We start from the raw sequence: 25,454 nt of genomic DNA on the forward strand, positions 1-25,454 counted from the left end.
CCAACAGACTTCATTAATTAAGTCTTCTCCAGTGTGCTGGAATTACAGCACGTTGAAGCAGCCTCCGAAGGCATACCTGAGTATGGTCTCCCATTTGGCTGCAGTCCTTTTTCCTAGATGCACATTTTATTACAACATACTGTGTGTAACTAAACCCAGCTCACCAACTGATTTAATTGTTTTGTTCAGTTGGTCTGCTCTTATCATTATTTATTTTTGTCATCTGCAAATGTCATCAGTAATGACTTTATATTTACCACCAGACCATTGGCAAAACTGGTGAATAGCACTGGGAGTAGTATCAATGCTGCTGTCTTAACAGCTTGAATAGGACTGTTGAGGGAGATAACACGTGTCCCACCTAACCCTGTCACCAAATCCTATGCTGCTCATAGCCTATCTCCTCACCCAACATAGATCCCAGACCTACAGAGAGGTCTCTTTGTGAAGTCTAAGAGAAGTGAAGGGTGGTCCTGCTAGGACAGTTAACCCCCTACTTGGGAATGCAGTTGAGGGAAGAGCAGCATGTGGAAGATCCTAATGGGTTTTCACTTGTTATTCCATTCTTCCTATTGTTGTTCCCTGAAGATAATGGGAGATTTGCCTTCATCACATTTATCGGTATTTTACTTTTAGGAACTATTTATTTTTAAATGAATAAAACCTCAGGGTGTGTTTATATATCCATCTGTTAGCATAACAGGACTTCTTAACATTGTGTAGAAACAGAAAGCATTACTTTCATATTAGCATTCTTTGTATTCAGGAAATAGCTGATGGATTTAAGATAGAAGAAACCAATATGTAAGGCATATTCAAACTGTGGTGGATTTGATTTTGTTGAAATATAATTTGGCTCTGATCTATTGCCATTATAGTGTTTGGTAGCCATCAGCTATATCACTGGCGTTGCATTATTGATACAATGTGTTATCTTATAGGCTGGCAGTATCAAACCTGTTTGGCCCTGCAGGCCAGATGTGGCCATCACTCACCCTCCTGCCACCAAGAGATAACCCCACTGGGGCTCTGTATCCTGGAATTCTGTATCATTCCCCGTTCCTCCACCCCTAAATTCTTAGCCCTTCCAGGAGCACCATGGACTGTATAACATGGCTCCATAGCCATATATTTGACAACACTGTTACAGACAATAGCACAATGATACTATAGCTAGTTCAATATAAGAGAATAAAAACTTGCTTCAAATGCCATCACTTTCGTACTTTAACCTTAAGTACCCCGGCACAGCAGTGTATACCTGTAGTTTTGACTTGTATGTTCCATATTTCCTTACTTTTCTCTTTATATCCCTGATAATAATGGTTGCTGGTTCAGATCCTCAGCTGGTATAAATAGGTGTAACCCCACTGATATCAGTGGCTCTAAGCCATGTCAGGAACTGGCCCTCTATCCTTTACTGTTCTTGTCTCAGGTCATAGCATTTTTCAAAGTCTGTCAAAGGTAAACATTAGTAGTTCTCTGCATATACTTACAAACCAATGCACACATCTAAAGGGTCTTCAAGTGTATCCTTGAGCTAGTGAACCCAAGTCCTCAGTGAACCCAAATTGTGGTTGCAATAAAACAAATACCCTGATCTCTTGCTGTGTTGACAAATAGCCTGCACCCTTGCTGTGCTGAGTTTATTTAGGGGATCTGTTATACAAACTATTCACCTCAAAACTCCCTTGACAAATGTGGTGGACTCAAGTTTTGGGTTTGCTTTAATTTCTCACACTCACTTGGAAGGTTAAGCTGCAGAGCTCATTCTGATTCTCATTCTGGATTCCCTCCAAACCCAATTGGCCTCTCTTTTTAGGGCTGGGCTGCAGCTGCAAGCAGAATGTACGTCTGCAGAATGCTGTCTGAAAATAGTTGTCTTTGTTGTGACTAAGATATTCAGATCTTTTTTCAGTAGCATGCTTATTTGATTGACTGATGTGCCTGCAAGTTATATTTGAATCTGGGTTATTTCTATTTCTGATGTAAGAATCTTGATGCCATATAATTGCTAAGCCTACTCTTTTATTTGATAATACTTTTAATCTAAAATTGGGAATAAACTGTTTTGTTGCGTAAAGTCTGTATTTGCCTCAGAAGTACTGATGGTCACAACCAGAATATGGGCGTCTTCCTTACATATTAAATTAGCTTGCCTAGAAGCTTACAAAGTCAACAGCATGCCCTCCTTCACTGTCACTAAGAAATCTTTTTAGGTTCCTTTTTTGTTTCCTGTTACTGAAAGAAGCAGGCTCTCCAGTAACTCTTTCAGACTTACCAAGAAAAAGGTTCAATATGAACTAATGAAGTTACCTGCTAGACAAGAGTTTTTCTAATTTAGCCAGAGTTTGATTACATGAATCACTCATGCGCATAAAAAACAAGGCTTTCATATAATAGTAATTATAAATGTATATTAAAATACTCCATAGAGGTACATGGTATTGTATATGGATTTTTTTAAACAATAGAAATAACAATAGTAAATAGAAAGACTGGGTAAGAACCAAAAGCTGCCAGAATGGACAGATGAGTGTATTTGTCTTACCTAGAAATCTCTGAAACTGAGAGAGAGAGAGAGATCAGAGAGCTAAAAAATTAAGCTAGCTTAAATGAGTCTATTTATACTTTGAAAAGAAAACTTGGAATGATCAGATTGAAATAAAATACCTCCATTGACTTTACTTGGCTAAAAATAACTTGCATGGGACTGAAAATTAGAAAATAAAATCAAAATAAGCCTCCAGATTTATTTGAACCTCTTTTTAGCAGTAAAAACATTTTTCAAGGAAACAGTGCTGAAACACAGGTGTTTTGACAATAATTACTATACCTTCACAAGGATAATTTAAAACTAAGATTGATGGAAATTTCATGTAGTTCTATGTTCTAAAACATTGGAATGACATATTTTGTGTTTTCTATTTGATTATTTTAGCTAAAAGAAGCAAACAGAAATCCATGGACAAAGCAAGTATTTTACTGAGTGCATACTGAGTGCATATATTATGGTGGTGCCATCAAAGCTGGCTACAGTAATGTTGCCTGACATGTTTTCTACTGCAAGACAATTCAGTTGCTTGTAACTTTTCCCATCTTAAATTGTTTAGGCTAAAATTTGCCATGCCAGGTACTCTGTAATAGTTTTAAATGTTTCAGCCCAAATAGTTCAGCCATTTCTGTGGATAAGGTAATTCTCTGTGCATGAAAAAGAAACTTACTACAACATTTTTGAGGCATCTATGATCCTTGTGATTTCATACTTAAGATCAGGATTTACAAATCTGACAAGAAGATTAATTGTGTGTCAAGAATGTCCCTTTAGCTGCACCTACTTAAAAAAACATGCCCAAATTTAGCTAAGTATTATGGCTTTGGGAAAAAATCAGTTCACATACAATCAGCAGAGATTCTTTAGAATTGGGCTACTGAATTCTCTAGAGTCACTCCACTGTACTGGACTTGCAGTTGTCCTTCCAAGATGCATGGAGTCACTGTAATACAAGGCACTAAAACAGGGGCTGAAACACTGAAGCCTTAGTAGAGAATAGCAGCTGGACAAGAACTAGATCTGGTAAGTGACGTGGGCTACATAGGAATAAAGTCAATTTCAATTATTATTGTATCCTTAGAATATTTCCTTCCCTACTTAAAAAAAAGTCTTTCTTCCCTAGTTAAAATTTCTATTTGGGATAGATATGTAATAAGTGTGTGTGTGTGTGTATAAATATAAATAGATATATAATATATGTCTCTCTATATATATAGACATATATTGAGAGTAGTTCTGAGCTGAAGTAGTTCATTTTTAGTTAATTACATTAATTATTTGCATTACAGCAGTATTCAGCTGCACCAACCAGGAGTAGGGTCCAAATATGCTATGTGCCATACAAATTCACAGGAAACTCCTACCTCAAACATCTATCAATTTAAAAAGACAACCAAGGAAGAGGCTCAAAAAAGTGACTAAGAAAAAAAATAGACATATATCTTCTTAGTTCTTTTTTTAGCTTCAAAACAAAAAACTCAGAAAAAGGAATGTACATAAGAGATCAAAATATATAGCATATATTTCTTCATATATGTTTTATATACTGTACACATTGGTTTATTTGCATTCATTTCCACAAAGATAAATGTCCATCCACTACACCCACCTGCCTTTCAACCTAACTATTTGTAAAGAGGTACAGCCTTCAGAGGCTAAAATCCCCACTGTAGTTGTGCGGCAGTCAGGCTGCCTTGCTGGAAGGCTTGGGTCCTGCCACAACTGATGAGGAATGAATAAAGGTGGAACTCAAAAGAGGGCTAAAACTCCAAAGCAGAATGCAAAGGGACAGTGGGAAGGTTGGGGCTGCTGAGGAAGGAGTACAGAGACTGGGCTGCCCTTCTCAGCATCTGGAGATGGCAGGTTTTGTTTTTTCAGTCTGTCTGTTGTTTTGTATCCAGGTTACAGCCACATTGGCCTAGTGGCATCTCTACTGAGGAGAACTTTTACAATCTTTTCTCCTACACTTGATGAAGGGTGTTTGTGCCTGAAAGCTTGCAATTAATTTTTTTGGGTTTTTTTTTTTTTGCAAAAATCTAGTTGATTTAATAAAACATATCATCTCTACTAGGGCTGTGCAAAATTTTGCTGGCTGTTTCATTTTGACACTGTTTTGACTCATTTCAAGCTTGAAACAGCGAAATCAAAATGAAATGAAGGGCTTCAAAACAGCCTCAAAACAAAATGAGGTTAGTCAAAATGTTTCAAAAGTTTTTAAACATTTCAAGTTTCGAAGCAGCCAGCAGCCAGGTGGTAGGAGACAAGGGAAAACCAAGGCTGTGCTCCCAGTGGCTCCACAGCCCCATTTGGCTCAGCCCTGAGGGGAGCACAGCCGGGCTCTAGGAAGCTGATGGCAGTGCAGAGGAAGGGAACTGAGCCCGGGCTTTTCCCCTCCCCAGTGCTGCAATCAAGCTGAGGAAGGCAACTCAGCCCAACTAAGCTGAAGTCCCCTCTCCAGCACTATAATCGGGCTGGGGAAGAGAACTGAGCCCATCTGACCTGAGTTCCCCTCCCCAGTGCTACAGTCAGGATGGGGAAAGGAACTCAGGCCAGCTGAGCTAAGTTCCCCACCCCACCACTATGATCACACTGGAGAAGGCAACTCAGGCCAGCTGGGCTGAGTTGCCTTCCCCAGCATGATCATAGTGCTGAGGAGGGGAATTCAGCTTAGCTGGGCTGAGTTGCCTTCTCCAGCCCGATCGTAAGGCTGGGGAGGAGAACTGAGTGATCAGGTTCAGTTCCCTTCCCCCGCTCCCCAGTCCCAGATGGCAGCACCCGGCTTCCCCCCCTCATTTGGCAGGCAGATCGGGAGCCCACAACCCCAGGAGGACTGGCATAGCCCTCCTGGGATTGTGGGCCCCCAATCTGCCTGCCAAATGACAGGCTGTTTTGAACATCCCCATTATAGCTGATGGGTGAAACGTTGAAACAATGTGAAAACAGTGTCACTGTTTTGACGAAACAAAACAGAACAACAATTTTGAATCAAAACAAAATTCGAAACGAAATGCTGGTCCACCAAAACCTCAAAATACAAGTCGAAACAGAATGGTGCTGTTTCGCACAGCCCTAATCTCTACCACAAGTCCTGATTGCTTTTGTCTGTTGTTTGTATACGTGTTTGTTTCACTGTTTGTTTTCTTTCTATGGAGACAACTTTCAGAGTTTCAGAGTTGTTAGGGCCTGGAAGGGACCTTACAGATTATTGGATCCAGTCCCCGTACACTTGGGCAGGAAAGACTGCTGGGATCAGATGACCCATGTATTTTAGAAACACTGAAAGCTATGCTGATTAGTCTTGATCAGTGGCCCACCTACACTATTGAAGTTGGTTGATTTCTTTCAGGTGCTACAGAAGATATGAGGGATCTGAAAAACATGTTAAATAAGAAAACAGGGTTTCATTCATGAAGCTGCAGCTAACACTCTTCAAGTCCAAGGTATTTCTGCTTAATTAAGTACAGCTATTTTTCTTAATACAAACTACATCACAGGCCCCATTACAATGCATGCTAATAGATCTGCATGGCATGTGGTAATTAGAGCCTTGTTTAAATGATGACAACAGACTATGGGGTCTATTTTGGTCTTTAGTCACATGGCGGAAATCATTATAAGATATTATTTTACTCTTGTTTTCTGAAGGCAGTTTCTTTTCAGCAGGATCAGATGTTAATGTTACCATATTTTACTGTGGTCTAACTTCACAGATTTTTATACCATTTAATGATCAAACAGTAAACTCACTTTTATCAACTTATAAATGTAAACATGTCCCAAATAAAATGAAGACAAGTAACACCAGCATAGTAATTATCTAAAAAAAAATAGAAATGGGAGTTTTTAACATTCCTTACACCCTGCTAGGAACAAAAATAGCTTTCATACAGATCTGTTAGTTAAGTAATAAAATCTGATGAGATGAGGGTGAAAAATTTGTACTGGAGTGAATGGACTCTACTGAATTGTAACGTGGTGAAAAACATACTCGTCAAGAGCAAAGGAGATTAGAAGCATTTTCACGTTGACCTAGTCTGCCTACATGTAGCCATAATAAATGTTTCAGTAGCAGAGGTTGACCATAATAAGTATTTTCGCAGGCTTAATGCCAGACCTGAAACAGGTCTCTATAGGATTTTGTCCAATTTCCTAATTTAAAAATGCTGTATTCATTTTTAAAACTATATTTTTAGCCATACCAGAACAGCTTTGTTACACTGAACTGTGCTTTTAACTTTCCTAAATGTTTGATAAACCTCTAGGTTTGTTAAAACAATTTTATAGAGACATCAATAACTCTAAATTTCTCTCCAGGTCTAAGATGCTATAGAATAGGCTCCTTACTTTCAAAATATCAAAAATGTGTTTATTGGTTAAATACATGGGGTCCTATCATGCTGTTAGGTTTTGACATCCCAAGGGAGTTCTGCTACAAACCAGAGAGTATGATGGAGTCATTTTATTATACTTGAAATCTGTTTTTCTTATTCACCTTGATTATGGTGACTGTTATATTTCACTAAAATGTTACTCCCACAGCAGGTCAATGTTGTCTAGTGGTTAGAATATCAGACTAGAAATCAGTGCTCCTAGGTCTCTCTCTTGCTGCATGGCATAGCAGAATGACAATATATTTAAATAGAGGTCAGTATCTATGGTGAACATACACATATTTCCTGTACATACACCAAAAAAACCGCAGCATCATGCCTAACTATCTTTGATCCCCCATGATCTGGCCAGCTACCCTTTACAACTGAGTTGACTGGGGGTAGCCTTCACTGTAAGACCAGAGTATGGTTCAGGCACACGTATTCAGTGCTGTGCCTGCCAGGCTTTGCTCGCTCCTGAGGGCGCCGCCCTTAGGATGTCGCTCCCTCCCCGAGACCCTTGAGGGCAAAATGGATGTTCTTTCACCACGTCACCACCCCGCTCTCGCCTGCCACATCTTGATGTATCATCAGTGGGGGGGAGTCGTCTGACAGGTTCTCGTTGCCTGGGTCCACCTGACGGATGTACACGGGGCTCCAACCACCCCTGCACCCCGGCCTTACATCACCTTCTGGAGCTGGCCCTGAGGAGGGGGCACGTGAATCCTCTTGCCCCTCTGCCGCCTTCCTTTACCCCTTTTCCCTATACTCAAAGGGTCAAGCCTCTATAGTTATGAATCTGGCTCCAGACCCTCAGCCCTTAGAACCTATGCTTTCTAATGGGCTTGGGCGTCTGCGGTCCCAGCAGTGACCCCGCCCCGATCTGGCTCCTCCTTATGGATCCTTGTCGCCTTACTGCGCCCTGAGTGCACCTGGCTCCGGCGGGTCCTCTGTGGTGACTCCCTTTCGCCGCGATCCAATCCAGGCGCCTCCTGTCTGCTGCCAACTCCCGGATGCTGCTGCCGGCTCCTTCCCTCCGGCTCCTCCCACTCTGGCTCCTCGTCCTTCCCCAGACTCCACGGGACCTCGCCTTCTGCTTCCTCCATTGGCAGATTTCCCTCTTCGGAGCCATCTGCCCCTTCCGTTGCAGCCGCCACCGCCGCTTTTATCTTTGCCGGCCGGCGTTTGACGCTGATGTCACTGGCCGGCCGCAGCTGTATAAAGAGCCAGCTCACAAGCCACGCGGCTCTTCCTAGGATGTTGACTCCTGCTGCCGGTGAGTTCTTGTTGTCACTTCGACCCCCGGGACAAGCGCTATAGTGTATCATGTATACTACTGATAGTATACACATATGATATGGGATAAACATTCTAGAAACATCTAGGACAGGCGTGGGCAATTATTTCAGCTGGAGGGCCACTTAACAAGTTTTGGTGAGCTGTCAAGGGCCAAAAGGGTATCCCTGCCCCTTGAGAGGTGCCCCACCCCTGGTCACCATCTTGGGACCAGAAGTCCCACCCCTAACCCCTGATCTTTCTCACCAGAAGTCCCTCCCCCTGGCCCCAGAAATACTCCTTTTGGGAAGGGGGGAGGGTTGCCAAAAATCATATACTAATAAAACAAACATCTACTATAATTTATTTTCATTTTATTTAAAAAAATATGCTTGTCCTGATTTATGCGTGTTTGCATAGTGTATCTGGAGGTGATTGAATAATAGCACAAAATACAATCTTACTCTTGTATATTGTGTGTGGAGATAAGGAAGTGAATTTTGGGGGTGTGGTGAGGGAGTGGGTGTGTGGTGGGGTGTGTGTAGGGTGTTTGTATGGTGGGTGGGGAGTGTGGGGGAGGGTGCGGAGGTGGGTGTGGAGGGGTATGGCTGTGGGGTATGTGGTTTGTGAGGGAGTGTGTGGCATGGTGTGAGGGTGGGTTTGGTGGGGGATGAGGGGGTGGGAGTGTGTTTTGGGGTTGTGGGAGGGTGTGTGTGTGTGTGTGTGTGTGTGTGTGTGTGTATGTGTGTGGTGGAGGGGGTCCTCAGAGCCCCAGGAGTGTGCAAGTCCCTGAATCTGCATGTGGTGAAAGTGAGCTGCCAGCTCCACCCAGCCCCATAGTGCGTGGCACCCTGTGCTCTCACCCCAATCCCTGGTTGCAGGTGGTGGCAGCATGCAGGGCCAGCCCCACCTGGTCCCATAACACATAACTCCCACCCAAGACCCTGGCTATGCATGGTGGCAGCACCAGGGGCCAGCCCCATCCAGTCCCATAGTGCTCCTGCCTGGCAGTCGCCAGCCACACATGGTGGTAGGGTACAGTGCCAGCTCCACCCAGCCCCATAGCCACAGCTCCACCCAAGTCCCTAGCCATACATGGTAGCAGTGAGTGGGGCCAGTCCCACCCAGTCCCATAGCATGTAGCTCCTGTGTTTCTACCTCAGCCCCACAATGGGAATCCCTGGTCCTGGCTTGCTTGGGCCCTTACCTGAATTCCCAATGTTGCAGCCAGGGAGGGCTGGGAACAGCCACGGGGGCAAACAAAAGCTCTGTCAGGCAGAGGATTCTTGCCTCTAGGACCCCTTGGCTTAGGTCTGGGACAGGTCAGGCCAGGTTGGATGGGGGGTGTTGCTTAGCAACCAGAGCTGCACCTACATGGGGCTTGCATACGGGCAGCCCAGGGCCAGGGCTTACAGAGGGATTACGGAGGGTCCCTGCAGCCTGGATGAACTTTCCTGGCAGGCTGGAAGTGGCCCACAGGCCATATTTTGTCTGTCCATGGTCTAGGAGGAAGATGAAGATGAAGATGAAGATGATGGTGGTCAGGATTTCCCTCCTGAGCAGGATAGCGACAACCATTTGTCATTCATACCTAGAATCCTGGTAAAAGCACCAAGCCTGAATTCAGGAAAAGATGGAGAGGTTGTCAAAACTCACTAGGGCCCCAGGCCACTACTCATTCCTAGCTATTCATGTGGACACCAGTGATACTGCTAGGAATGACCCAGAGTAGATCAGAGGAGACTACAAGACTCTGGGCAGGAGAATAAGAGTCTGGGGCTGAAGTGGTTTTCCCATTTATTCTCCCTGTTAAAGGGGAAAGAACCATGGAAAGTGGTGTACCATGGGTCTCCAGCACCCAGGGACCAATGCTTGGATTTGCTCTCCTCCTGTGGACAATCCAAGCAGGGTCCCAGGGCAAATGAGCCTGTGCAAGGACCCCTCTCCTGTCCCATGGCATTGTCCCACCTTGAATTACTGCTACTGTAGAGTCTCCCTTACTCACCTTTGTTTTGTTTTTTTCCCCTGCTTTTTCTCCCCCTCTATTTCCCTGCTCTACCTTTTATTTTCCTATTTTCCACCTATTTACATTCTCACTGACATTATGTCATTAGCTTCTTTCATTCCTTGAAGTCTCAGAACAGCAGAGACTGCTGATGCGCAAAGAAAGGTGATTGCACCCAAAAGCTTGCTAAGAACTTTTCCCCAACTACTCAGTTGGTCTAATAAAAGATATCACATCTACCCATAGAACCTTGTCTACTTGTCCTATGGAAGATCATATCAAAACAGCACTGGTCAAAGAAATATTAGAATTAGGTAAAGAGGACTGGGAGAAGAAGCTAAATTCTGCAAAAAGGATGAAAAATCATGATAAGCTGAAAAAAACACGAAGAAAAACAGCAGAACAGTATGCAAAATGTCTATGTAACAATGCAAGCGGTATGGATATTGGTAGCTAGCAGAATGAACTGGAGATCGTGTGTGTGTGTGTGTGTGTAACTTAACTGGCATTACAGAAATTTGTTGGGATACTTCCCAAGCCAAGACCGGAATATCAACACTGAGGGTACAGCTTATTCCATAAGAACGAAAAAAAGGAGTTGGGATTGCAGCATATGTTACAACAAATGCATAAGCTTTTTCTAGGGTTCAAGAAGAAAAGGCTAAGCACAGACATCAAAAACCCAAGGAGGAATTGATCTAAGTTTATGGGTTTTTTGTAAGCAGCCTAGGTTAGTTTGGTAGTGAACAGTATACACATAGGTAGAGGGAGAAAAGATTATTGTGGGGGAGAAGCGTGTGCACACATGCGTGCACACACCTACCCCCCAGCAGGTAAGTCTGTGGGGGGAGGGGAAAGGGCCATGGAGCGGGAGGCAGTGGAGCTAGGGCTGGGGTAGGCCCTGCACAGCCAGGGTGCGGCATGGAATGGAGCTGGAAGTGGGTTGTCCAGGGGGTGCCTCATGCAGGGAGGGGGTGGTGGCTCCCACCGCTGTACACACGCTGGGAGGTACAGGGTGCATGTGCCTAGGATCTGCATGGAATGAGGTTGGGATGCCACTGTGGGCTGGGTCCAGGGCTGCACTGGGCTTTTCTTGGCAGGGGGGTTGGGCCACACCGTGCTCAGGGCAGGAGGGCAGCAGTGCTGGGAGTGGGGTTTGGGAGAGCTACAGCAAATTTTGGGGTGGCTGCAGCTCCCTCTGTAGCTCCCCTCCCAGTGACACCACCACACACTCTGAGCACAGAGCAGCACAGCAACCCTCTCCCCCACACCAGGAAGAGCCCAGCACTGCCCCAGCCCCAACCTACAGTTTCAGCCTGCCCCACCCCACGCAGATCTGGGGGCACATGTCCCACATGTCTCCCGGGGTGCATGTAGCAGAAGCCATGACCCTTGGATGAGCCACTTACAGCTTAACCCCATCCCAGCTGTGCAGGGCCTGTCCCAGACACAGATCCACTCCCCTCCTCACCATGGTGTGCACTCCCCTCCCTCCCCCACTCCTGCTGCAATAACCAGAAGCCCATGGCCAGGCAGCCTTGCAGCCCTACCACTGCCCCGCATTTGGGGTTGCTAAGCCCTGTCTGCTCCCCCATTTTTGTCACCTATGAGTATATATGTTTACCATTTGGTGGGCGGTGGGGGGGGTCATGCAGGCAGCCTGCACTGGCCATGGCCTGCAGGTTGGGGATGCTCCTGCATGCCTCCTAATGTGCCCTACAGATTCCCTAGATTGCCAGAGACTGCCAAGCACAGCTGAACACCTGGCCCACCCCTGATAAGGCTCCCACATGCCCTGGGACTCTGTGGCTGTGGAGCAAAAAAGCTTTACAGCACCCTAGGTGCCCATCACCTGTGTATCTGCCTACAATGGCTGAGCTTCAGAGGTCCCAGAGTTGCCTTCCTTGCAGTCCTGATGTTCTGCCCCCTGCCTCCATAACTAATGAAGTTACCTGCTAGACAAGTGTTTTCTAATTTAATTAGAGTTTGATTACATGAACCACTCATGTGCATAAAAAACAAGGCATGCATATAATAGTAATCATAAATGTATATTAAAATAGTCCATGGAGGTACATGGTATTCTATATGGATTTTTTAAACAATAGCAATAACAAGAGTAAATAGAAACAGAGTAAGAACCAGATGCTTCCAGAATGGACAGATGAGTGGTTTTTCTTACCTAGGAATCTCTGAAACCATGAGAGAGTGAGGAGTTCACCAGAGACAAGTCACCAACACCGGCTCCTGCTTGGGGTGGGGCGCAAAACCTGGCATCTGTCTCTGGTCTCAGAGATGTGGTGTATGGGAGCCAGAGTCAAGCCCCATGGGGCTGTGCCCAGGCATGGAGGGATGAGAGTCCTGGCTGGCTGTATGAGAGCCAGAATCAGCTTTTGCAGGGCTGTGTTTGAGCACAAGAACACAGGGGTTCCCTGGCTGAATGTGAGGGAGCCAGAGTTGGGCTCTGTGGGGCTGTGCCTAAGTGTGGAGGCTTTCCTGGGCTCAGTGTCAGGTGTATATGTACACTGTGGAGTGCTTTGTAACAGGTTGTGAGGGCATAGCTCAGAGACATGGGTCCCCAGATCCCAGACTCGTGCAGAGGTCAAATACTTCTCCTCCCCACCCAGCCTGTCTGTGGCTGACAGATGGCTACAGGTAGGAGGCAGGGCTGGGGAGAGGGTCTGTTCTGGCTCAGCTCTGGTAGAGCTCAGGGGCAGAGATAGATCAGTATATTTCAAGAAGGCAACAGAATTGTCAAATACAAAGGAAATAGCTGAAGAAATCTCTGTAATATTCACAAATTTATTGATGAAGGGTAATGTCCAGCAGACTGGAGGAGAGCTATCATATCTGGATTTAGTAAAGTCCAGCATGCCATTCTCATCATTAAGATGAATAAATTCATGCTAGACAGAATTACTATTAGGTGGATATATATTGGTTGAATAATGACTGGCAAAGAGGAACTATAAAATGATCAATGTCAGACTGGCAGGGGATCTCACTTCATGTTCCATAGAAGTCTAATCTGGGTCCATAGATTTTTAACTATGGGATGCAGAGATATATTAAGCAAATTTGCTAATGACAAAACTGAGAGCAGTTGCCAACACATAGGAAAACTGGATTAAAACTGAAAACACTCTAGATAAATCAGAATTAACAATTTGATGTCACAAGAAAAGTGCAATTTTGGGTTGCATTATTCACAAGGCTCAAGAGGTGATAGCACCACTCCTATTCAGCACTGGTTAAGCCTCAGCTGCAATTCTGTGTCAGTTCTGGATAGCATATTTCGTGAAGAAACTGGACATACAGTGGTAAAGATGATAAAGGGGCTGGAAAGCAAGCCAGGTAAGCAAGAGTTGAAAGGACTAGGTATATTCAGTTTGGGAAAAGGAAGATTAGGGTGACAGATACAATAACAGTTTTTGAGTTTCATAGTTTCACAGTTGGTAGGGTCAGAAGGGACCTGAGCAGATCATCAAGTCCGATCCCCTGCCATGGCAGGAAAAAGTACTGGGGTCAAACGACCCCAGCAAGATGTTCATCTAGCCTCCTCTTCAAGACCCCCAGGGTAGGAGCCAGCACCACTTTGCTTGGAAGCTGGTTCCAGATCCTAGCCGCCCTGACAGTGAAGTACCGCCTCCTGATGACTAGTCTGAATCTACCCTCTTCCAGCTTGTGACCGTTATTTCTAGTCACTCCTGGTAGCACACTGGGGAACAGGGACTCCCCCAGTGCCTGCTGGTCCCCTCTGACTAGTTTGTAACAGGCCACTAGATCCCCCCTCAGCCTTCTTTTGTGGAGGCTGAACAGGTTCAGGTCCCTTAACCTCTCCTCGTAGGGCCTGCCCTGCTGCCCCTGATCATGTGAGTGGCCCTCCTCTGGACTCTCTCCATGTTGTCCACATCCCTCCTGAAGTACAGAGCCCAGAACTGGATGCAGTACTCCAGCTGCGGCCTGACCAGTGTCGCATAGAGGGAGAGTATCACCTCCTTGGACCAGCTTGTGATGCATCTGTGGATGCATGCCAAGGTGCGGTTGGCCTTCCTGACTGCATCCCCACACTGCCGGCCCATGTTCATCTTGGCATCAGTGATGACTCCAAGATCCTTTTCTGCCTCTGCACTGATGAGGAGGGAGTTCCCCAGCCTGTAGGTATGGTGCTTGTTCTTCCACCCCAAGTGCATCACCTTCCACTTGTCAGTGTTGAAACCCATCCTGTTCTCATCCGCCCACCCCTGTAACCTGTCTTGGTCCAATTGCAGCCTATTCCTCCCTTCTAGCATACACACATCCCCTCACATCTTAGTGTCATCAGCAAATTTGAACAGGGTGCTTTTTACCCCCTCGTCCAAGTCACTGATGAAGATGTTGAACAGTGCAGGCCCGAGGACCACGCCCTGTGGGACCCTGCTTTCCACATCCCTCCAACTCGAAAATGACCCATCCACCACCACTCTCTGGGTGCGGCCCTCCAGCCAGTTAGCGACCCATTTGACTGTGTAGGTGTCGACACCACAGTCCCCCAGTTTTTTAATGAGAACGGGGTGAGAGACAGTGTCGAAGGCCTTCCTAAAGTCCAGAAAGACTACGTCCTCTGCTACCCCTGCATCTAAGGATTTGGTGACCTGGTCATAGAAGGCCACCAAGTTGGTCTGACAGGACCTGCCTCTAATGAGCCCATGTTGGTTGCCTCTAAGTATAACCTCCCCTGCTGGCCCCTTGTGGACATGTGCCAGGATAATTCTCTCAAAAGCTTACCCAGGACTGTGGTAAGACTAACTAGCCTATAGTTTCCTGGGTCCTCCTTCCTCCCTTTTTTGAAGATGGGAACCATATTGGCCCTCTTCCAGTCCTCTGGCACCACACCAGAGCACCACGAGTGCTCGTAAAGCTGTGCCAGGGGTCCCGCAATGACCTCAGCTAATTCCCTCAGCACTCTGGGCTGGAGATCGTCAGAACCAGCTGATTTAAATACATCCAGTCCCTCCAGAAGTTCCCTGACTAGATCCTCCCTGACCCTTGGCCTAGGTGTGCCTCCCCTGGGGCCTGAGGGGGTCCCAGTTGGGGGGCTGATTCGGTCCCTGCTCAGGAAAATGGAGGCAAAGAAGTTGTTAAATAGGTTAGCTTTGTTGTTTGGTGTGATGACCAGATTTCTTAGTGTGTCTTGCAGGGGCCCCCACATTACCCAGTACCTTCTTTTTGCCCCCTATGTATTTAAAAAGGGACTTCTTGTTGTCCTTGATCCAGGTAGCTGGTCCCAGTTTTATCTCTGCCTTGGCCTTCCTGACCGCCCCCCCTGCAGCCCCAAGAAACCACAGTATAGTCTTCCCAGGTGATGGCCCCTCCCTTCCATTGGGTGTACTCTTCTCTTTTAGCTAGGAGATGTTCCCAGCTTTTGGTGAGCCATGGAGGCTTTTGCGCCCTCCTGCCCCCTTTGATCCATGTTGGGATTACCTCCCTTTGGTCTTGGAGGATCATCTCCTTAAGGAATGATCACTTTTCTTGGACACCTGACTCCCCACCCCTCGGGAACCTCAGTGCCTCCCCGACTATCTCCTTAGCTCATTGAAGTCCACCCTCCTGAAGTCTAGGGCTGCTGCCTTGCTGCAGGCCTTTGTCACCTTCTGCTGGATGGTATATTCCAGCAGGCAATGATTGCTGTCGCCCAGGTGGTCAAGCACCCTCAGCCCCCTCACCAGGTTGTTGCCAGCACCAGCTCCAATAGGGCATCTCCCCTGGTGGGATGGTTTAGATGGAGGTCCTGCATTTCAGCTCGGAACCTACGTGAGCGGTCACACCTGGCTGACTGCTCTTCCCAGCAGATGTCTGGAAAGTTCAGGTCCCCCATGATGACCACGTTTTTTGACCTAACTGCCCCTGTGAGCTGACTTAAGAATTTCTGGTCTAGCTCTTCCCCTTGGTTGGGTGGTCTGTAGTAGACCCCCACTGTTAAATCTATTGCCCTTCTACTGCCTTGTATTCTATCCCAGAGCACTTCAGTGTGTACCTCCTCCGACCCTGTGCTACTTGATAAGGATGTGTATTCCTCCTTGATGTAGAGCACCACACCCCCACCTTTCCTCCCTGTCCTGTCCCTCCTGTACAGCCTATAGCCCTTGATATTCACCACCCAGTCGTGTGTTAGGTCCCACCACATTTCTGTGATCCCCACTATGTCTGGGTTGGTGTCAGCTAGCAGGAGGGTAAGTTCCTTCTGCTTGTTCCCCAACAAGTACTTGAAACAAAATGCAGAAACTCTTCTCTCAGACTACAAAGGGCAGTTCACAAGGAAGTAGGTTTAAACTGAAACAAATAAGAATAAAAACAAACCTCACGGGGGGGAAAAGTCTAACTTTAAGGTTAGTGGGACAATGAAACAAGTAGCCTAGGGAAGCTGTAGAATATTCTTCACTGCAGGTTTTCAAGAAAAGGCGGGATAGGCCTCTATCTGGAATGGTTTAATTAACATCAAATTGTTAATTCTGATTTATCTGGATTGCTTTTAATTTTAATCCAGTTTTCCCATATGTTGGCAACATCTTGCATCCGTGTAGGAATCTGAACTAGACAACCCTACTTAACCATGTGGGCACCAGTGATACTGCTGGAGGATCCTCAACTTCCTTTCTTATCCTGTGATTCTGAGAGAAAAATTCACCTTTTTTCTGTCCATTCTTTAGTTGTGGAAAGCTGAAGACTGGGTCTTCTGCTTAGAGATTTCTAAATCCCTAGGGCTATGAAAACATGAAGCATTATCTTTTTTTGCTAAAAGGAAAGTTATATAACAATCTCAATTGTAAACTCTCCTTTTCTATTTTGTACTACTTATACCTTGTTCATCTATGTGGCATCTGAGATGCCTTATATGCAAATCACACCAACTCTCCCTCTCCCTTGGTTCCTTCTTCTCTTTCTCAAAGTATTAGTTACACTGTGTTCTGTTTAGGAAACATATAGAAACCAAACCACAATATCCCATTACAGCACCATAGGATTGTGTTTGTAGCCAAGTTGCTGCCTTTTCAAATACATGGTAGATTTATTAAAGTTCTTATGAATGTAGTACCTAACAGGAAAAAGAGAGGGTACTTATTAATAAAAGGATAGGTTTTACAACTACTTAAAGACTACTCTAAATCTTTTTAACTTGTAATAGTTTATTTAACATAAGAAAGAGCTTGCCAAGAAGATTCTGGCCTTTAGTAAGCATAATGCTAAAAGGTCTTATTGTCTCCTCATGTGAAAATCGCCCCAGGAGGTGCTGCCCCATATAACTGTGGCAAGGTCTCAGAGGTTTTAGTTCCGGCAGTTTCCTCTGAACCATTTGATCAAGAGCAGTGTTTATCCCACCTGCAAATAGGCCCTGGGACCCATCACCTCAGGGGGATCCATGTCTCACTGCTGATGCTGAACAGTCATATACTTGATTTAACTGGCTGTTTATTCCAGGTTACAGATATCTTGCAGCACCAGAGAGGTGCAATACTGCCAGAATTGCACTCTACCCTCAAATCCATCTCTGAGGTAGCTTTGTCATGAGCCTTAGCTGCTTTTAATAAGAGCAGAGATTCATAGAAAGGATAGTGGGTAGTGGCAGAGCCATAACTGGCCAGTACTACTCCCTCGGCAGTGGCAGTGCAGGGTGCAGAGGAAGTGGTTAGAGTTCTGCTGATAAGGTTGGAGAAGTCACCACCTTTTTTTGTCTCCAGGTATGTTGAGTGGCCAAGAAAACACCAATTTCCAACAACAAAAAAAAGAGGTGACACCCCCCCACCACAGCAGCAAACATCTGTCTACCGGTCCTACACAATGCCGTTGCTCCTACTGCTCTGCCCTCCCCATTGACACAGCAAGAGCCACTGCAGGGAATACGCAGGTTGCAGTGGTTGGGGAGAGAACTGGGGACGGAAGAGCGAGGTCCCTCCCAAGTTCCTTTCTAGCAACTTCCCCTCGGGTGGCAGCTCCTAGGGCTCAAGCTACATGAGCCCATCTATCACTAAATTGCTGAATGGTGGTTTCTCCCTCTACCTGTAAAATTACCAGACATACTGGAGAAATTTCCTGTCTGTGAAATCTGCATCTTCAGAGAAGAAGCCACTGCTGTCTGCTGCCAACACCAGGAGTCGGTCTTACGGCTTTCAAGAAGTTGTGGGCCTTAGACCCTGGGGGCTTGTACCTTCTGTCATCATTTACAGTTGTATATGGGGAGCATAAATTGGATATAACATACTGTCATTCTGTTAGGCACATGCATTTCACCTTCTCTTTGCATGATCATGAATGACTTCACAAGATACAAAGCTGAGGAGATTTAGAACCATCCTATCTGGTTTTCAATATGCTGAAGATATTTAGGAGCAGTTTTATAGATTTGATGTAAGAACACCAATACAAGGTGCCATACTTAACTGAGTCAGGATGTATAAATAGCTTTCTGAGTGCTTAACATAAGCTTTGTTGTGCTACTGCACAGCAAAGCCAGTAAATGGCAGGAACAGATGAACACTTAAGAAACAAAGATCCTGCTTTCATCCTAATGTCCCTGATGATGAACATTGAATGTAAAATTGAAAAATATCTGAACTGCTGCACAAGTAAAATTGTCTCAGAGTCTGAGGTGTTTTGAAGTTGTCTGTGAGAAGTCAAGCAGTCTTCCTTAGGGGTTCACTATTATAAAAGATGACATTTTAGATAATACAGAGGCTAATGCTAAATTATTCCATTGCCTCAGTGCTTGCAGCTTCTTTTATTAGCAAAAAGCTAACACTTGTATTGAATCCTATAAAAACAGAGGCACAAAGTCTTCCCTGTTCATGTTATCACAACAGACTGTTATAGGGTAATATTTCTATTATTTATCTGCTTATTATAACTAGATGGAAGTTTAGCATTGCTAACCTATGAAACACTGGCTTTATCCACAGATTTCTGTTCTTTGCAAATTGGATGATAATTCTTAAGTACCCTTCCCATCTACCCAATAATATATGCAATATGACATACTAGAAAAAATTAGTAGTGCAGCTGCCTGGGGTCCCATCAGCCAGTGATCATATGTTACTTCCCAGTAGGATAACTAGTAGCTATGCGTGGCTGAGTGGGGCACCAGCCTCAGGCACTGATTAAGAGGAGGTGTAGGAATGGTAGTCCTCAGGATGCCTGTGCCACCATTGTAACTGATACCCTAGCTGCAGCTGCAGCAGTCCAGGTGTGAGGAAGCAGACACCCTCACCCCCTCCAGAGCCCCAACCCTGTTTAGGGTGCTAAAATTCTTACCAGTGCCGCCTTTACTGCCATAATATTGTTTCTGAAGAGTAAGACTAGTTTCCTTTTACGTATCTAAATGGCAATTGCCCAGGTACATGCTGTCAGTTTTTGGTACATATCTGCCTTTCAGCCCTGTACTTGAAAGCCCATTCAGGTCTACTAAGCATACTTGTTAGGGCTGTGCTCTAGCTAGGCCACTGTGAGGTGAAATATAGTCTCTTAGTACACACATAAAGCCAGATAAGTCCCAAACATTTTAATTACAGAAAAGCCACCACTAGTGGGTATTAGATAGAGGTGGGGGAGGGGCAGGGAACCCTCTCCCACCTTTAGCCTAACAGGGCATGTTAACACATGCGATTAATTTAGAGCAATAGATCCTGGTGCCACATTTGAATGTATGCCTGGGGCTGCAGTGTGGTGAGCCAGGTTGGAGCAGCCCCAGCTGGTAGGGGGCCTTGGGGATCAGCCTGCCAGCCAGAGCCACACTGGCTTAAAGTGTGGCAGATGGGTTGGCTGGGGCACCAGGGTGCTGCAGTGTGGAGCTAGCTGGCAGGCAGCCCGCCACTGAAGCACCCTTTTCCCCAGTCAGCCCCATCAGAGTCTACACATACATTGCTACAGAGTAAAAAACTCTGCCATAGGATAGTACTTGTGTTTGCAAGTACTAAACTACAGCTGAGTTAATTAGTTTACTCTGTCTTAATAGCACTGCATCTGTACATGCTGAGACATTTACTGCAGAACTAATTAGGCAGCTCTGCAGTAAATGTCTTATGTAGACATACCCCCAGTATAGAAGCTGGGTCATTTGCCCTGGGAAGCAGGAGACCAGGGTTCTATGTTCCACCCAGCAAGAAGGGGTTTTTACCTGCATCCCCTGCTTCCAAACCCCTAAGTTCTAGGCTTTGTCTTGTTTCCTCTCTACCTTCCTCTTAAAGATGGCCTACTGGGCAGCCAACAGAGAGAAGTACATGGAGACAAGAGAAAGAAAAGCAGCCAGAGATGTGGCCCAGTAATCTGGATGATTCCCTGGAGAGGAGGGACTGCCGCCTTCCCACTGGGACAGAACCTTTTTCAATGCTGTCTTCAAACCTTTTCTCAATGACAGGGGCCCTAGAAACTGCATTTTCCACTCCCTGAGTAAGAGCCAAAACTATTAAGTTAAAAGTCAGAGGATCTTCCTCCTCCTCCTCCACTTTACTTCTTCTGGCAGCATGCACAAAGCAATCCCAGTTTATCATTTCTACAAACTTTGCAAAGTGCCAAGAACTGCAGTTATGCACCTGTCTATGTGCCATTCAGGTACATAAAGCAAAATAGGATTTAGCCCTGGATCTTTTTTTATACAATCTGAGCTTAGTGGTTAAAAATCTGTCATCTCCCAAATCATGTTATATTTTATGAAAGAATTACTCTTTTAAGGTCAAGAGATCATAGTCAATGTTCTCTCTAAGGTGTAGCGATCTGTGAGCACACCACTTTGATCCGTTCCTGAATTGGTGCCACCATCCCTCTTTCAGCATGTGCCACTTCAGTCACTTTAACTAAGCTAGTGCCCAAAGTGGATGCAATTTAGCCAAGTTGGTGCATTTCTCTGTACATGCCCATAAACTGCAGGGAGACCAAGCACAGTGTTGTGCAACCAAAACAGCACTAAAGTAAGTAACTAACTGAAGCAAAATAGCTTATACAGAGAAAACACATTGTATCCCAGCATGACAGTATCCTACCGCCAGGTTACACTGTAAACTCCTACTTCACTTGCTCCTACTTAACTTGCCAAGCTCGCCCGAAGGGGCCAGGGAGCGGAGCAGTTCCCGCAGCTGGCAGAGCCTGTGTGATGCCCAGCTCCTGTCCCTGCCCCCGCCTTGCCTTGGGGAAGAGCCACTGCCTGCCTAGCATGAGGAGTGAGGAGTGGAGCAGAGGGGTGAGGAGCTTACCGCTGGTAAGTGTCCTCATTGGCCACAGTGCCTCCACCATGCTCCATGCCCAAAGTTTACAGCTGGAAGCTGTGGCCCAGCTCCTCTCCGGTGTGCAGGTTTAAAGTTACTATGCAGCAAGACTTTATTGTGTGCAGGCGTACACGCACTCAGCTTAGAGGGAACCCTGATCACAGTGTTTCTTCATTTGTCTTGCTTTTGTTTTTGGCACAATTTTTGTATTGTATAGGGCAGGTGAAGTACTAATTGCAGGGTTTTCCACTTACTGACCTGACAGCATTTTTCCTTCCTTCCTTAGCATTTATTTCTGTCTTATACAGAGCACATCCACTGTTGCAGAAATATGGTTAAATGAAGTACCTTTGCTTTATCTCTTTTGCACTTGAAGAGTGGAGCAGAATCACTAGTCATTGCTGGCTGAAATTCCATCTTGCTTGAATGCACCTGTAAATTCAGTTAGCAATCCCTTCTATGACTGCTTAATCCTGGCCAGAATTTAAGCAAGACCCTGTGGGGTGAGATTCTGTAGTTCAAGCTGCATTCCTCAGTCTGCATGCAGGGCAGCCAGGCAGCATTGATGTCTGTGAATTCCTAGACTAGGTATTGTCTAAGGTACTGTTCACTGCAAGAAACTGAATTTGGCCTTTGATTAGCTGTGAAAATGTCCTTATAAAATATCCTCTCTGGTTGGAAAAAAAAAGTCATTTTAAAGTTCTGGTTATGGATATTTTACTGAAAAGGTTAAAAGAAAGTAAATCTGCATTTAAAAAAACATCTCCTGCTAATAATTTATTAAATACAACTGATTATTCATACACTTTTATGACATTAACTGTGTGGCCTTTATTGGTTGTCATATCTTGAAGCTCTAAATGTTTTATTATAATTACTGAGCTAGTATGAAGGGAGACCCTTACATCCAAAAAAATCAGTTTTTCTTCTGTTTAACTGTCCAATTTCAGTAGGGTCATGTTTCCATGGAAAAAGAATATTTCATTGCCCTGGTAACTCAGAGTTACAATAACATTAAATAAGAAAATAACAGGACCTTGTGGCAAGAAAGAAATTAGCCCCTGTCACATCTGCACATTAACATTTCAATGTATTGCTCTCTGCCTATTATTTTCAAAAGGAGTGAGGAAGCACTTAGGAAATCAATGTGGAATGTTCTCCAATGTGCTGGTGTTATGTTTCATGCAAATTTGGGGTTATGCTAAGAGGATGCTAAGAAGTTTTATACAGCCACCATCTGCAATTCATAAAATGGAGATAGCGGTACTCGCTGAGCTCTTTGAGGTCTATAGATGAAAAGCACTATATAAGAGATGGTGGTTGATGACAAGAATGAATGGTCTTACTGTTGCCACCTCCATATTATTCCATGTGTGTGAAGCAATACTGAAACTTTATTGACCGAGGAGTGAATCATACAGAAAAAAATCCCTATTGCCTTACTTCTGTGCCATTTTTTCCCCACTGAGAATCCAGCTCCATTTATGATGTTAGTCGAAACAGAACAGTGTACATATCGCTGCTTACTGCACTGATGCTTAGAATAGAGCTCTCATGCTGTGTACTGCTATTCATAGTTTTGCACTCAGCTCTCTGAGTAAAGCATTGCATGGAGTCCTAATGATGAGGCATTGCTGTAGCCTTGAGGGAAACTGTTAATTTACAGCAAAACCACAGACAGAGCCAGACACACAGACACGTGTGGGTGGTAGCAAAATGGACAGAAAGAGACTTCTCAAGATTCAAAATGGGTGACAGACTTTAAAGACTTGATCTCTCAGTGAGTCATCAATAATGCTGCACATATTGTAACCTTTATTTAGCTGTTTTGGTGAATGAATTAGCTATGACTTTATCATAATATAAGTTTCTAAGCTGGTCTCTTTTATATATTCCAAAGTTATTCCACTGGGTTTTGTGTGTGTGTGTCTGCAAAATACTTCTTTTGCTCTTAAAAGTTGAACAGCAGTTACTCAATAAGGGCATTTTTACATATGCTGTGGGACTTGATGCCAGGTGCTTCAATTAGCAAGCTGCATTAATTAAAGGTGCCCGTGCATCACGTGTATCAGCATCCCCATGTGTCCCCACATTGAAAAAATGGTGGTGGGGCTCATTGAATGTGTTTTATTTCAAAGTGCCCCACCACCATTTTTTCAGTGCAGAGATGTGCTGGGATGCCGATACACATGACATGGAAGGCTGCCAGAGATTGTCAATTTCCATGTGCCAGTAGACTCAATTAATTGAGTGGAAAGAAGGGGTCATCACCAGGGAGGACTATTCTGTAATTGCTCGGGGATGTAGGGGGGCAGTTAGGAAGGCCAAGGCAGAGATGGAACTGGGACTAGCTTCCCAGATTAAGGACAATAAGAAGTCCTTTTTTAAATACGTGGGGGGTAAAAAGAAGGTCCTGGGTAATGTGGGGCCCTTGCAGGACAACATGGGTAACTTGGTCGTCACACCAGACGGCAAAGCTAACATGTTTAACGATTTCTTTGCCTCCGTCTTCCTAAGTAGGGACCAGAACAGTCACCTCCCTGCTGGGCCCCCCTTGGGCCCCAGGGGAGGCACACATGGGCCACGGGTTAGCGAGAATTTAGTTAGGGAGCTTCTGGAGGGGTTGGACGTATTCAAGTCAGCCGGCCTGGATGATCTCCACCCTAGAGTTCTAAAGGAACTGGCCGAGGTCATTGCAAGTCCCCTGGCACAACTTTATGAGCACTCGTGGTGCTCTGGTGAGGTACCGGAGGACTGGAAGAGGGCCAACGTGGTCCCCATCTTCAAAAAAGGCAGGAAGGAGGACCCGGGAAACTATAGGCCGGTTAGTCTTACCTCGATCCTAGGCAAGCTGTTCGAGAAAATTATGCTGGCACACATCCAGCAGGGGCCAGCAGGAGACTGCATGCTTAGGGGCAACCAACATGGGTTCATCAGTGGAAGGTCCTGTCAGACCAACCTGGTGGCCTTTTACGATCAGATCACCAGATCGTTAGACACACGAGTTGCAGTGGATATAATCTTCCTGGACTTCTGGAAGGCTTTTGACACTGTCTCTCACCCCGTTCTCATTAAGAAACTGGGGGGCTGTGGTGTAGACACCCACACAGTCAAATGGGTCGCCAACTGGCTGGTGGGCCACACCCAGAGGGTGGTAGTAGATGGGTCCTTCTCAACCTGGAAGGACGTGGGCAGTGGGGTTCCGCAGGGCTCGGTCCTCGGGCCCGCACTGTTCAACATCTTCATCAGCGATTTGGATGAGGGGGTAAAAAGCACCCTGTTCAAATTTGCTGATGACACTAAGATGTGGGGGGACGTGGGTACATTGGAAGGATGCAACAGGCTACAATCAGACCTCGACAGGTTACAAGGGTGGGCGGACGAGAATAGGATGGGTTTCAACACAGACAAGTGCAAGGTGATGCACCTCGGGAGGAACAACCGGCACCATACCTACAGGTTGGGGAACTCCCCTCTTGTCAGCACAGAGGCGGAAAGGGATCTGGGGGTCATCATTGACTCCAAGATGAACATGGGCCGGCAGTATGGAGAGGCAGTCAGGAAGGCCAACCGCACCTTGGCATGCATCCACAGATACATCTCGAGCAGGTCCAAGGAGGTGATCCTCCCCCTCTATGCGGCACTGGTCAGGCCGCAGCTGGAGTACTGCGTCCAATTCTGGGCACCGCACTTCAAGAGGGATGTCGACAGCATGGAGAGGGTCCAAAGGAGGGCCACTCATATGATCAGGGGACAGCAGGGCAGGCCCTGTGAGGACAGGCTGTGGGACCTGAACCTGTTCAGCCTCCAAAAGAGAAGGCTGAGGGGGGATCTTGTGGCCTGTTATAAACTAGTCAGGGGGGACCAGCAGGCATTGGGGAAGTCACTGTTTCCCCGAGCACCGCCAGGAGTGACCACGAATAAAGGTCACAAGCTGGCAGAGGGTAGGTTTAGGTTAGATATCAGGAGGTGCTACTTCACAGTCAGGGCAGCTAGGGTCTTGAACCAGCTTCCAAGAG

At 45.7% G+C, this 25,454-nt stretch overlaps 1 long non-coding RNA gene across 1 annotated transcript in view; it reads left to right on the top strand.

Annotated features, from left to right (window-relative positions):
- The first annotated feature begins 5,848 nt into the window (after positions 1-5,848).
- LOC149875172 (uncharacterized) overlaps positions 5,849-25,454 on the top strand; it is a 79,073-nt gene continuing 59,467 nt past the window's right edge. Inside the window, exon 1 of the long non-coding RNA XR_016440011.1 lies at positions 5,849-5,994. This is a non-coding gene — a long non-coding RNA (uncharacterized LOC149875172). The remainder of the gene's footprint in view (positions 5,995-25,454) is intronic.

The sequence above is a fragment of the Crocodylus siamensis genome, chromosome 1 (genome assembly GCF_052110815.1).
Source record: "Crocodylus siamensis isolate JL-2025a chromosome 1, ASM5211081v1, whole genome shotgun sequence".
NCBI lineage: Eukaryota > Metazoa > Chordata > Crocodylia > Crocodylidae > Crocodylus > Crocodylus siamensis.